Consider the following 10,352-nt stretch of genomic DNA (forward strand, 5'->3'; position numbering starts at 1 on the left):
AGGCACAAGGAAGTAAGAGGCTGGTCTGTTGTGCAATGTGGTGCTGTACCACAAATGGGCAGAAAAGTAATATGATGCTCAAAGTGCTGTGTTCTGAAGGAACGCTTTGATAATGCGCATGCATGAAAAATTCAGCTACAATTCAAATGCTTGGGAAATCAAGGAGTTTTGCACCTGGTGCTGGTAAGTCACATCTGGTTCTGAATTTCAGCAGGGTTGCTTGGTTCACCTGCCCACCAAAACAAGTTAAACCTTGTTTTGAGACACCAGCATACTATAAAGCACTATAAAGCTAAGTACAAAATAAAGATAGAACGTAAATTAGTGCATATGCATGTACAAACCAAATACTCCTGTTCCTGGTCTTCTGAGAAGACAATGTATGGAGGAAAAGAATTTATACAGAAGTAGCAAGGAAGGAAGTGAGAGCTGGACCATAAAGAAGGCTGATCACCGAAAACTGATGCTTTTGAATTATGGTGCTGGAGGAGACTCTTGAGAGTCCCATGGACTGCAAGAAGATCAAACGTATCCATTCTTAAGGAAATCAGCCCTGAGTGCTCACTGGAAGGACAGATCGTGAAGCTGAGGCTCCAATACTTTGGCCACCTCATGAGAAGAGAAGACTCCCTTGAAAAGACCCTGATGTTGGGAAAGATTGAGGGCACAAGAAGAAGGGGACGACAGAGGGTGAGATGGTTGGATAGTATTCTCGAAGCAACAAACATGAGTCTGACCAAACTGCGGGAGGCAGTGAAAGACAGGAGTGCCTGGCATGCTCTGGTCCAGGGGGTCAGGAGTCGGACACGACTAAACAACTAAACAACAACAAAAGCAAGGAAGGGGGGTGATGGGGAATCATTCTGACCCAGTTCCCAGACACTGACACTACAGTCTTGATACATCTTCCTTGGAAGCAAGTACTGTTGAAATCAATAGGCCTTACATCCAGGTTTGGACTCTGATGGTACATTCCATGGGAGTGTCTCAAACCCTATTGCTTTTTTGCCCATTTATATTGCCTTTGAAGTGTTGGGATTACATCATAAAGGCCAGGAATGGTTACAACTGTGGGGTATGCCATGTATTACTATCCTCATTGGGAGACTGAGACAACAGTGACCTGTTTCAAGCCATACGGTAGAATGGCCACTTACACAATGCCCAAGAGAGGACACAGATTTGTACGGAGTCTGCATGTGCTACTTGGTAGGTATAGATAGATATGCAATCCAAGGTAATAGAAATTCAATGCATCTCACTGCAGAGGGGAAGTCTGGGTGTGGCTGCCTGCTCAGTCTGCTGTCCAGGAGTTGCTAATGGTTGATGGGCAACTTCAAGGTCCCTCCCATCTTAAGATTCTTTATCTTTAGATCAGATTTGGGCTGGAAAGCTCTTCAGAGGGCTCTGCTCTGTACAGTAGCACGCAGGGGCACCCTACAACCCAGAAGGTTCATAGCCAAGTAGAAGTTTGAATCCAGCTCACAGTTGTAGCCACTTGTTGGCATCTGTCTCAAGAAACCATGGAGGGTGAAGTCAAACAATTGCATTTGCAGCCCTGAAGTGACCTCCCTGAGGCACAAGTTTGGACATTGTGTATGAAGGTCCTGGGCTGCCCAGATGTCAAGACCCCCCCTCTCGACCTCGCTGATGTGGTCCAAGGGAAAGCAGAGCAAGATGTTTATCACCAGCTGGGCTGCCGCAGTTGCTGGCAGGAGACTTACAAGGTGCCAACCTTAGGGACTCCACTCCAGATTTGTGTAGGTTTGACTCCTGAGACTTTTCTTCTCCAGAAAATTTCCTGCAAGGCAGCAGAGGTTTGGAATCAGAGTTTTCCTTCTCCTAGATGGGCTCCCTTCCCAGGTAGATGAGCCTCATCTGCCCCTCACTTTCCTCTGCAGCAGATGCAGAAACCATCTTTTTGACCATTGGACCTGCTCTTGGTCTCATCTGCTCAATCTGCCAGAACCTGTTTTGCATGCAAGGCAAGTTCCTAACTCACTGAGGGCTTGAGTCCCATTGGCTCCCCTCACCTGGTTTAGCCGGCCAGTTGAAGGCGTTCCTGGGGTGTGGCCACTACACAGCAGCTATTACACTTCACTACAGCTATTCTCCCTCACAAAGAACAGTGGCACTTAATATTTGTTTTGGACATCTCCAGACTCAGTATTTTGTGGGGAGGATTCAAGCACATACCAGGAAATGTAAGTTTATGCCATGAAAGTGGATGCTTTGTCACCCTAGCATGGCAAATCAGCTTTAAAGGAAACATAGCGTATTTTTCGCCCCATAGGACGCACTTTTCCCTCTCCAAAAATGAAGAGGAAATGTGTGTGCGTCCTATGGGGCGAATGCAGGCTTTTGCTGAAGCCTGGAGAGCGAGAGAGGTCGGTGCGCACTGACCCCTCTCACTCTCCAGGCTTCGCGTAGATCTCCGCAAGCCATGGGAGCCAGCGTCGGGCTCCCACAGCTTGTGGAGAGTTGCCTGCATGCCAAAGGCTGGGTGCGCTGAACTCAGTGCACCCAGACTTCGCACAGCTCTCCGCAAGGCGCAGGAGCCCGGCACTGGGCTCCCACAGCTTGCGGAGAGTTGCCTGTTCTGGGGGCTGGGGTCGGGGGAAGCCCGGGCTTCCCCCGCCCCAGCCCCATGCCTGGGGAGAAAATAATTTTTTCCCCTTTATTTCCCCTCCAAAAAACTAGGTGCGCCTTATGGGACAGTGCGTCCTATAGGACAAAAAATACGGTACTTTATGCAGTCAGGAAAGTAACAGGAAAATGCATTGGAAAGGATGGAATGAATGGAGGCTGTTCATTGTTGTATAACTGTCCCCACAATCAAATCAGAGCAAATGCTCAATAAAAACTGGAGCTTCGTGCAGCCAAATTAGGATGAAATAAATAGGTCATGGGGAAGAGCCCTTTACCTTTGCAAACTGCAACCACAGTTGCATTTCAACTTCATGCAAATGTGACACGTTTAAAAAGAACTTTGTCCGTGTAATAAAATGTATTCAGGAAGCAGGTTTCCACTTGGCATTAAACACTGTATACTTTTCCTTTTGTGCAGGTTGGGCACCAGATTATTGTGGTGAACAAACGAGCTGCTGCTATAGGCTGGTAAGTGCAGGATTCCCCCCAATCCAAAAGCATCTGTAGGTTATGGGCACAATCCTGGCAAAGGTAAACACATTTAAAAGGTGACTGTAGACTCTATCCTTTTTTGCAGGAGGGCATCAAGTACGTACCAGGAAAGTTAGATTTGCTGAATTAAAGTGGGTCAAACACCTTATTGCTCTATGGTTGTAGGGATATCGCGGAGTGGGGAGTGGGGTCCGGAGGGAGCACACTTCCCCACCAGCAGGCAGCCACAATCTGCCTGCACGTGTGACCTTGGGGTGCAGGGAACCCCCCCCCCCGACAAGCCACAGCTGTCTGTACATCGTTCCACCTCTGCCTGACCTTTCGCGATCTCAGCAGTTTGCGGTGTCCTGTCTGTAACCTTTTTCCAGGAGACCTTTCTCTCCTACGTCATACACTGTGCAAGGGGAAAATGACGCTGTGGAACAGGTGCCAAAATAGCTTTGTATTACCCCACGATCTCGGTACGGAAGATGTGTAAAGGTCACAGCCCAAAAATGTATCTGACTAGCTTGCATATTTTGTCTCAATAAAAGGAGGCTCCACAGGAATGGTGGTAGCTCGCTCGCTTCAGACCACCTGTGCGCAGCTCACATCATGATCAACACCTGTCTTGGGCCTTCACTTCAATGGTAATAAATCCACTTGAAAAGAAAAGAAAAGAAAAGAAAAGAAAAGAAAAGAGAAAAGAAAAGGAGACTTTTTGCCTTTGGAAAAGAGATGGAGAAATGTGCAGAAAAGGGCAGAATGAACAAATAGCAAACACCCCACAAATAAATAAGCAGAAATGCTTTTTGTCATATAACTGCCCCATAAACAAATTAGAATGAATACTCAGTAAAGACTGTAATAGTGCAACCATCATGTAAAGCTTTCTGCCAGCAAATCAAGATATGCTGAATAAACAGGTTGTAAATTCCATTAATTTACCAGGAGAGTGTTTTGCAGATGCTTAGCAAGCCCTTCAAACTGTTAAATTCTTACCTTTTTTTTTATTTAACACGTACACACACAAACACACATTGCCTCTTCATTACAGTTTTAAAACTGATTCACAAACTAAACAAAAACAATAATCCAGCTGGACTGGATTAAGCTCTGTTTTCAGCCTGTATCTGTATCCGATCTGCATAAAATGAAACCTTAAGGAAGCAATCCTCTGCAAGACTTTCCTGGGAGTAAGCCACATTGAACATATTAGCATATCTTTCTGAGAAAAGCTGCATAGGACTGCCTGGTAAGAGTGGAAATCCTATGTGTGTTTACTAAGAAGCAACTCCGATCTCCAACTGTGTTTACTCTTAGGTAAGTGTGCATAGGATATCAACCTTAGGTTTTTAAGACATCATTTAAAATATATGCATGAAGCAGGTATAAGCCTTAAGGAATTCCTGATGGGTGAAGAAAAATATGCTGTAGTGTGAAATTCTATTGGAAAAAATATTTTCCTCTTGCAAAAACTGCAATTAGTTTGGAGCACCAATGGACACAGTTCCTCTGTTCAGATCTTGTTGTGGTGCCTGCCCTCTTCTGGCTGTCTACGCATCGTCTGCCTTTTAAAAATAAATACAACCCCTACCTTCAAATCTTGCAAGGCCTTATGTGGAAGAGATTCAATAGAGTCAAAGGGGTAGAGACGTGTGCACAATACACTTCTTTTGTTTCTCATACTGTTGTTTTGGTCAGACAGGTTGTGCAGGTTTTCAATGTCAAATCCTATAAAACTTGTTAACAAGGAGAATCACAGGCCACTTTCACACCATGCAGGGAGGGAGCCTTGAACTTGCCCATCAGCAGGCTGAGCAAGCACACACAGGCCACCAGGTCTTAGCCTTGCCCAGCAAAAACACTTAAGCAAAGTTTATGCAAATCGATGTCCTTATTTGCCCCTTTTTGGGGGCAGTGTGTAAGAGCTTTGTGTTCCTCATTTTCCTAAGGAGTGAGAAGTTCCACATCCACTGGTCATGCTGACTGGGCCTGATGGAGTCCAACCACATCTGGAAGGTGACAAGTTGCACAGCCAGCTAGCCCTTAGCCCTCTTCTAAAATGACTTCTATTGCTACCTGGGTTCTACCATAACCGGTCACTTTTCCATTGAAACTGAGCTGGATAAGCATATCAGCAAGGCAGCGACAGCGATGGCTCACCTCTCTGACAGGGTGTGGGAGAGTGTGATGCTAGCATCCAATACTAAGAGAAAGGTCTACCTGACTGCATGTTTAGCACACTGTTTTATGAAAGTAAGCCATGGGCAACTTGCACCCATCAGGAGCAATACCTCAATGCCTTCCACATGTGCTGTGTCAGGAAGATTTTGGGCATCATGTGGCAGAACAGAGTCTCATACAAAGATGTGCTCTTCCAAGCCTACATTCCGAGCAAGTTCACATTTCTGTCCCAGCCACATCAATGCTGGCTTGCTCATGTCCACAGAATGGAAGGTGGCAGGATGTGCTTTATGAGGAACTGGCCTCAGGCACCAGACCTGTTGGCAGGCCTCCCCTGCGTTACAAAGATGTCTGCAGATGCGACACAAAGGTTGGCAACATCAACCCTGACCTGTGGGAACCCCTTGCAGTGTGTGGTGGCAGACAGGTTGCGCATCCATAGCAGTGACCAGAGGAGGAATGACCACTGGGAGGAGCACAGAGAGAAGAAACTCTATGGTGCATTTGCAGCAGCAAAACTGGATGCCTTCTTCCACCTCAGCTGCAATAAAACATGTCTCTCTCATATTGGTCTTTACAGCCATAGCAGGTGCTATAACTATGCAATTCTTTGTCTTTATCCCCGATGGAGCACTCTTCCATTGTCTCTCGAGACAGACAGATTGCAACAATAAGTTACCTAGAGCACGAATTTCTTGGCTTGGTCCCTGCACCCATCCCAGGGTAGCAGGCAATGAGGGATGAGTCACTTCCCCAGTTCCAGTGGGTTCTCTTGCTCAAAACATTCAAGGAATATCTCCAACTATTCTCTAGTCACTGCAGTTCCATTAAAGAACCTTCAACCACCCACCCATTCCAAGACAGTAACATTCCTTTGCCAATCCCCCCAAAACTATGATCCAGCATCACTTTAAAGTGAATCCACAACAGTAGAAATATTGGGTCTTTGTGAGTAAGGCATCTCTCTCTGCATGTGTGCCTGTGTATTTGTGTGTTCTTGTGTTCCCAAACCTACACTTGCCAAATTAGACGGTGGAAGGATAAAACGGGAAAGGCTAATGGGAGGAGGATTTGCAATGGACATTGAAAGACTTAAACTTTTGCACTGTTTTCCCATGTGCAGTGCCTTTCTCATTCACTTTCCAATTACAGTGGTACCTCGGGTTAAGAACTTAATTCGTTCTGGAGGTCTGTTCTTAACCTGAAACTGTTCTTAACCTGAAACACCTGAAGCACCACTGCGAAGTCACAGCGCGATTTCTGTTCTCATCCTGAAGCATAGTTCTTAACCCGAGGTACTATTTCTGGGTTAGCGGAGTCTGTAACCTGAAGCGTATGTAACCTGAAGCATATGGAACCTGAAGTGTATGGAACCCGAGGGAACACTGTAAATAACACTGAGCATTGTATTTAATGGCAAGCAATTGCAGACTGTTGCAATGAATGACCCCTGCTGGCCAGTGCATTACATTGCACATGTATAAAGCAGTGTGTTTTGGTAGCTGAGCAAATCCTCTTTTCCCGTCAGTCTAATACACTATTAATAAGTAAACTTGGGAACTGAAAATTGTGGCGTTTAAATGTTTCATAGTGGTATATAATTGTGAGGGTGAAGGGTGGGTTAAGGGGTTCATATAGTGATAAGATTTGGGAAGAAAGAAAACAATACATGAAGTTCATCTAGGATCTCTATTGTATATAAACCAGTGGTCCAAGTGAGGATGGGAACGAGTATGGCTGCTTGTCCTTCAGCACCACAGTCTGTTCTAATGTTATTTTGTTTTTATCTTGAATAGTTTTAAAACTTTAAAGTTAGTTGGCTCGGCATTTAATGCTAATTGTTACATAGAGGCAAGGAGCATATCTGTTTTATCTGTTTTACTTCTATGTGGGGTGAAAAGCCATGTATTTCAATTGAAGGCGTATGGGAGATACTCTGCAGTTTGGACAGTTTTAACTTTGCGCGAGCACAGACCCATAGTGCTTCAGTTAAGGCATCCAGAACTCCAGTGCCAAATTTAGTCCAGAAATCTTTGCTTGACTATTGTCCCGCTGTTGAATCCACCCATTTCTGCTCTCCATGCATTGAGGCCCCTTGGCAGGCAATAGTCAGCCACAGTGCTGGGTGGAAGATTCTTTTCCTCCAAGAAGGCCCAGATGTTCAAAAGCAGAGTGAACCGGGTGGGGGGTGGAAGAGAGACAGAATTCAGCTGAGCTCTTCCAAACTCACTCCGGTTGTAATTGGCTCCAGACTGCAGCTGGCTGCTGCAGAATTGCAGGGCCAGGGTGTTTAACCGCAGGGCTACAGAGCCTTGGCACATGTCCTGCTCCAGGAACTCTATCAAAGCCGAGAGGCCGTCCCAGCCCTTTGGATCCAAATTCATCCCAAATGTTCCAATTATCGAGGCCTCCCACCAGCATCTCTTGGCTTCTTGGCTCTGTGACAAAAATCCACAGATGAGGAGAAGCAAACATCCACGCCTCATCCTGTCGACGCGCCAAGACAGAGGCTGAGGCCTTGGAAACTTGACTTGAAACAGGGTCTGGCAGCATCTTCTAAACAAATGTTTCTCTCCCCCTCCCACCCAACACCACTTCCCAAGTATGGTGAAGTTGGACATCAAGGTACACAAGCGGGGTGTGCCAAAGTTGCCTTTTTCTTGACCCTAGCCATGGAGTTGCATGGTGTGCCGTGTTCAGACAGTTTGTATTAACTATACCCCAAATTCCTGACTTGCCTCCCTCCCCCTATTCTTCTAGGAGCCTAGGAGAAACTGCTGGAGGCCTGCATTAAGGACCCTGTCAGGGGACAAAACGTAAACCCTTTGTGCTATTAGAAGTCAGAATGGGTTAATAAGAGTTGAAATGCCAACGCAGGCCCCCCCCCCATTTAGTGGCAATTGAGGTTGGCAGCACAACCTTTGGGGGGGAGGTTTCACCCTTCCCCCTGCACCATTTTCTAATGGAAATAGCCCCCCCCCCCCGTCGGCAGCTAAGCTGTGGCTGCTCAGACATTGCTGGACTCCAACTCCCCTCAGCTGCAGGAAGCACGGCCCGTGGTCAGAGATGGTGGGAGTTGTAGTGCGGCAGCATCTGGCAAGGGGGACAAGCTTCCACATCACTTAGGGAAAGCTTTGGGGTACAGAGAAGGGAAATGGTGGAGGAGGAAAGAGCTAGCTAGTAGACACACCCCGGCACACACCATGAATCACACAAACACCCCTCCCCACTGGTGCTTTTATAAAAAATTAAAGAGTGATGTCCATCTGAGTGGGGGTGCTAGTGTACTCTCACTGTATACAAGTTGTACAAGTGACAATAAAGTATTTCAATTTCAATTATGGATCTCTATTATCCGATTCGGTTTAGCCCTTCACTTCAGCAAGAATGCTATGCCACACTCCTTCTGATCATGCCATTTTATTGCTTTAATGCTTTTGTGTAAGACAGAAGAAGAGTGTTTTTGGTCAGGGTTATGGTTGCCAGCTGCCTCATGGAGAAAGGGGGGCTGAGAAAGAAATGGAAAGACCTCCTCGTGTATCTTTGTGGGACTGCACAAGCGGCCTGCTGGCAGATGATCTATGTCTCTTTCCTTAGCAAAAGAGAACATCTGCAAATACGTTACAACTCTCTAGAGCCTCCATGATTCAGGGGCCCATGCTCCTAGTTTAAACTATTAGGAATAAATAACTCTTGCAGGCCAAAAGGCCGGGCAAACCGCATTAGTTACATTTGCATAGTTCTTCTCTCAGACACCTACCTGCCCTCTCCAGAATCCTTCTGTGCCCACTGCCGCTCCACATGGTGATCTGGTTTCCAATATCTGCCCTCAGTTAAATGGGCAGAAGCTCCTACCATTGTTGCTGGACTCCAACTCCCATCATCCCTGACCATCGGGCATGCTGGCTGGGGCTGATGGGAGCTGGGAGTCCAACAGCCTCTGGAGCGCCATATGTTCCTAACCCTGGCAGGGGGGAGCTTGGAAAATATGGGACTGTCCCACAGGATCAGGTTGATGTAATGGGTGGGATGACCCAATACTGCATGGCACAGTCCAAATTTTGATCTGCCTCCTGCCCCCATTGGCTGCTATTTTCTGGAATTTGAATTTATAACAAACAAACAAACACACACACACGGCCAAACAATATATATAGTAACACTTCTAGTTAGACTTTGCAGACAAACTGCCAAACTGAGCCATCCTTTGTAGTTGGCGTCTTTTTAACAGTGCTCTGATCTGCAGGATTAGCAGGCGATCCCATTCCACTCCATCTTGGGGCAAGTGTGATGCCCGATTTCTGCGTTCAAAGTGCTGTTGAAGGGAGCAGGTTCAGGTTTTTCTCTGCCTACCTGGCAACCCTACATTGGTATTGCTGTTAGCATTGCAGGTGTCAGTACACCCCACAGATGTCTTTGCTACATTGTAATTCAGCTTACTATGGGCTAGGGCTCTTTCAAGGCCCCCTCTGCACTGCCAAACCCTCAGCTGAAAAGCAAGCAATACATTGCTTAAGGATTTGCAGCGCAATCCTAACCATGTTTACTCAGAAGTAAATCCTATGAAATTTAGTGGGGCTTGCTTCCTGGTAAGTGAGTTTAGGATTGCAACCATTGAGAGAAAACTGTTACTCAGACTTAGGCACAGCAATTTGGTACAACAGAAGCAAAATATTAAGCCAATTGTATGCATGCTGCATTGAATTCCACCTGCTGTCCAGTTCTGAATAAGGAACACAATGAACATTTTAGCCCATGGCTCAGGTATGATCCAAGGCTGGGTGCCTGGCTGTGCTTTTCAATACACAATTGTGGGCAATGAGAAGCACAAACAGGATTTGCTTTGCAAATGTCACACATCAGCTTTGGAAAAGAACTTATAATGCCACCACAAAACAGCAAACTTTCCCCATCTTCTCTGCAAGTCTCTCGCAACATCTGCCCTACTGCCCACTGCAACTGAACACTGAAGTCCAGCTTCTTGCGACCTAACTAATGTGGGCTTGCAGCTAACCATGGAGAGAAACCAGACCAGCCTGCCCCAA

At 46.3% G+C, this 10,352-nt stretch overlaps 2 long non-coding RNA genes across 3 annotated transcripts in view; both read left to right on the top strand.

Moving 5' to 3' along the window:
* LOC310840104 overlaps positions 1–3,089 on the top strand; it is a 51,682-nt gene extending 48,593 nt beyond the window's left edge. For both annotated transcript variants that reach the window (XR_014561801.1, XR_014561802.1), the window contains one exon: positions 3,068–3,089. This is a non-coding gene — a long non-coding RNA (uncharacterized lncRNA). The remainder of the gene's footprint in view (positions 1–3,067) is intronic.
* Positions 3,085–4,059, top strand: LOC310840110. The gene is made up of 3 exons (XR_014561809.1): positions 3,085–3,117; positions 3,227–3,318; positions 3,822–4,059. It is a non-coding gene; the product is annotated as an uncharacterized lncRNA (long non-coding RNA).
* The last annotated feature ends 6,293 nt before the right edge of the window (positions 4,060–10,352 follow it).

The sequence above is a fragment of the Podarcis gaigeae genome, assembly GCF_964106915.1.
Source record: "Podarcis gaigeae genome assembly, chromosome: 2".
Lineage (NCBI taxonomy): Eukaryota > Metazoa > Chordata > Lepidosauria > Squamata > Lacertidae > Podarcis > Podarcis gaigeae.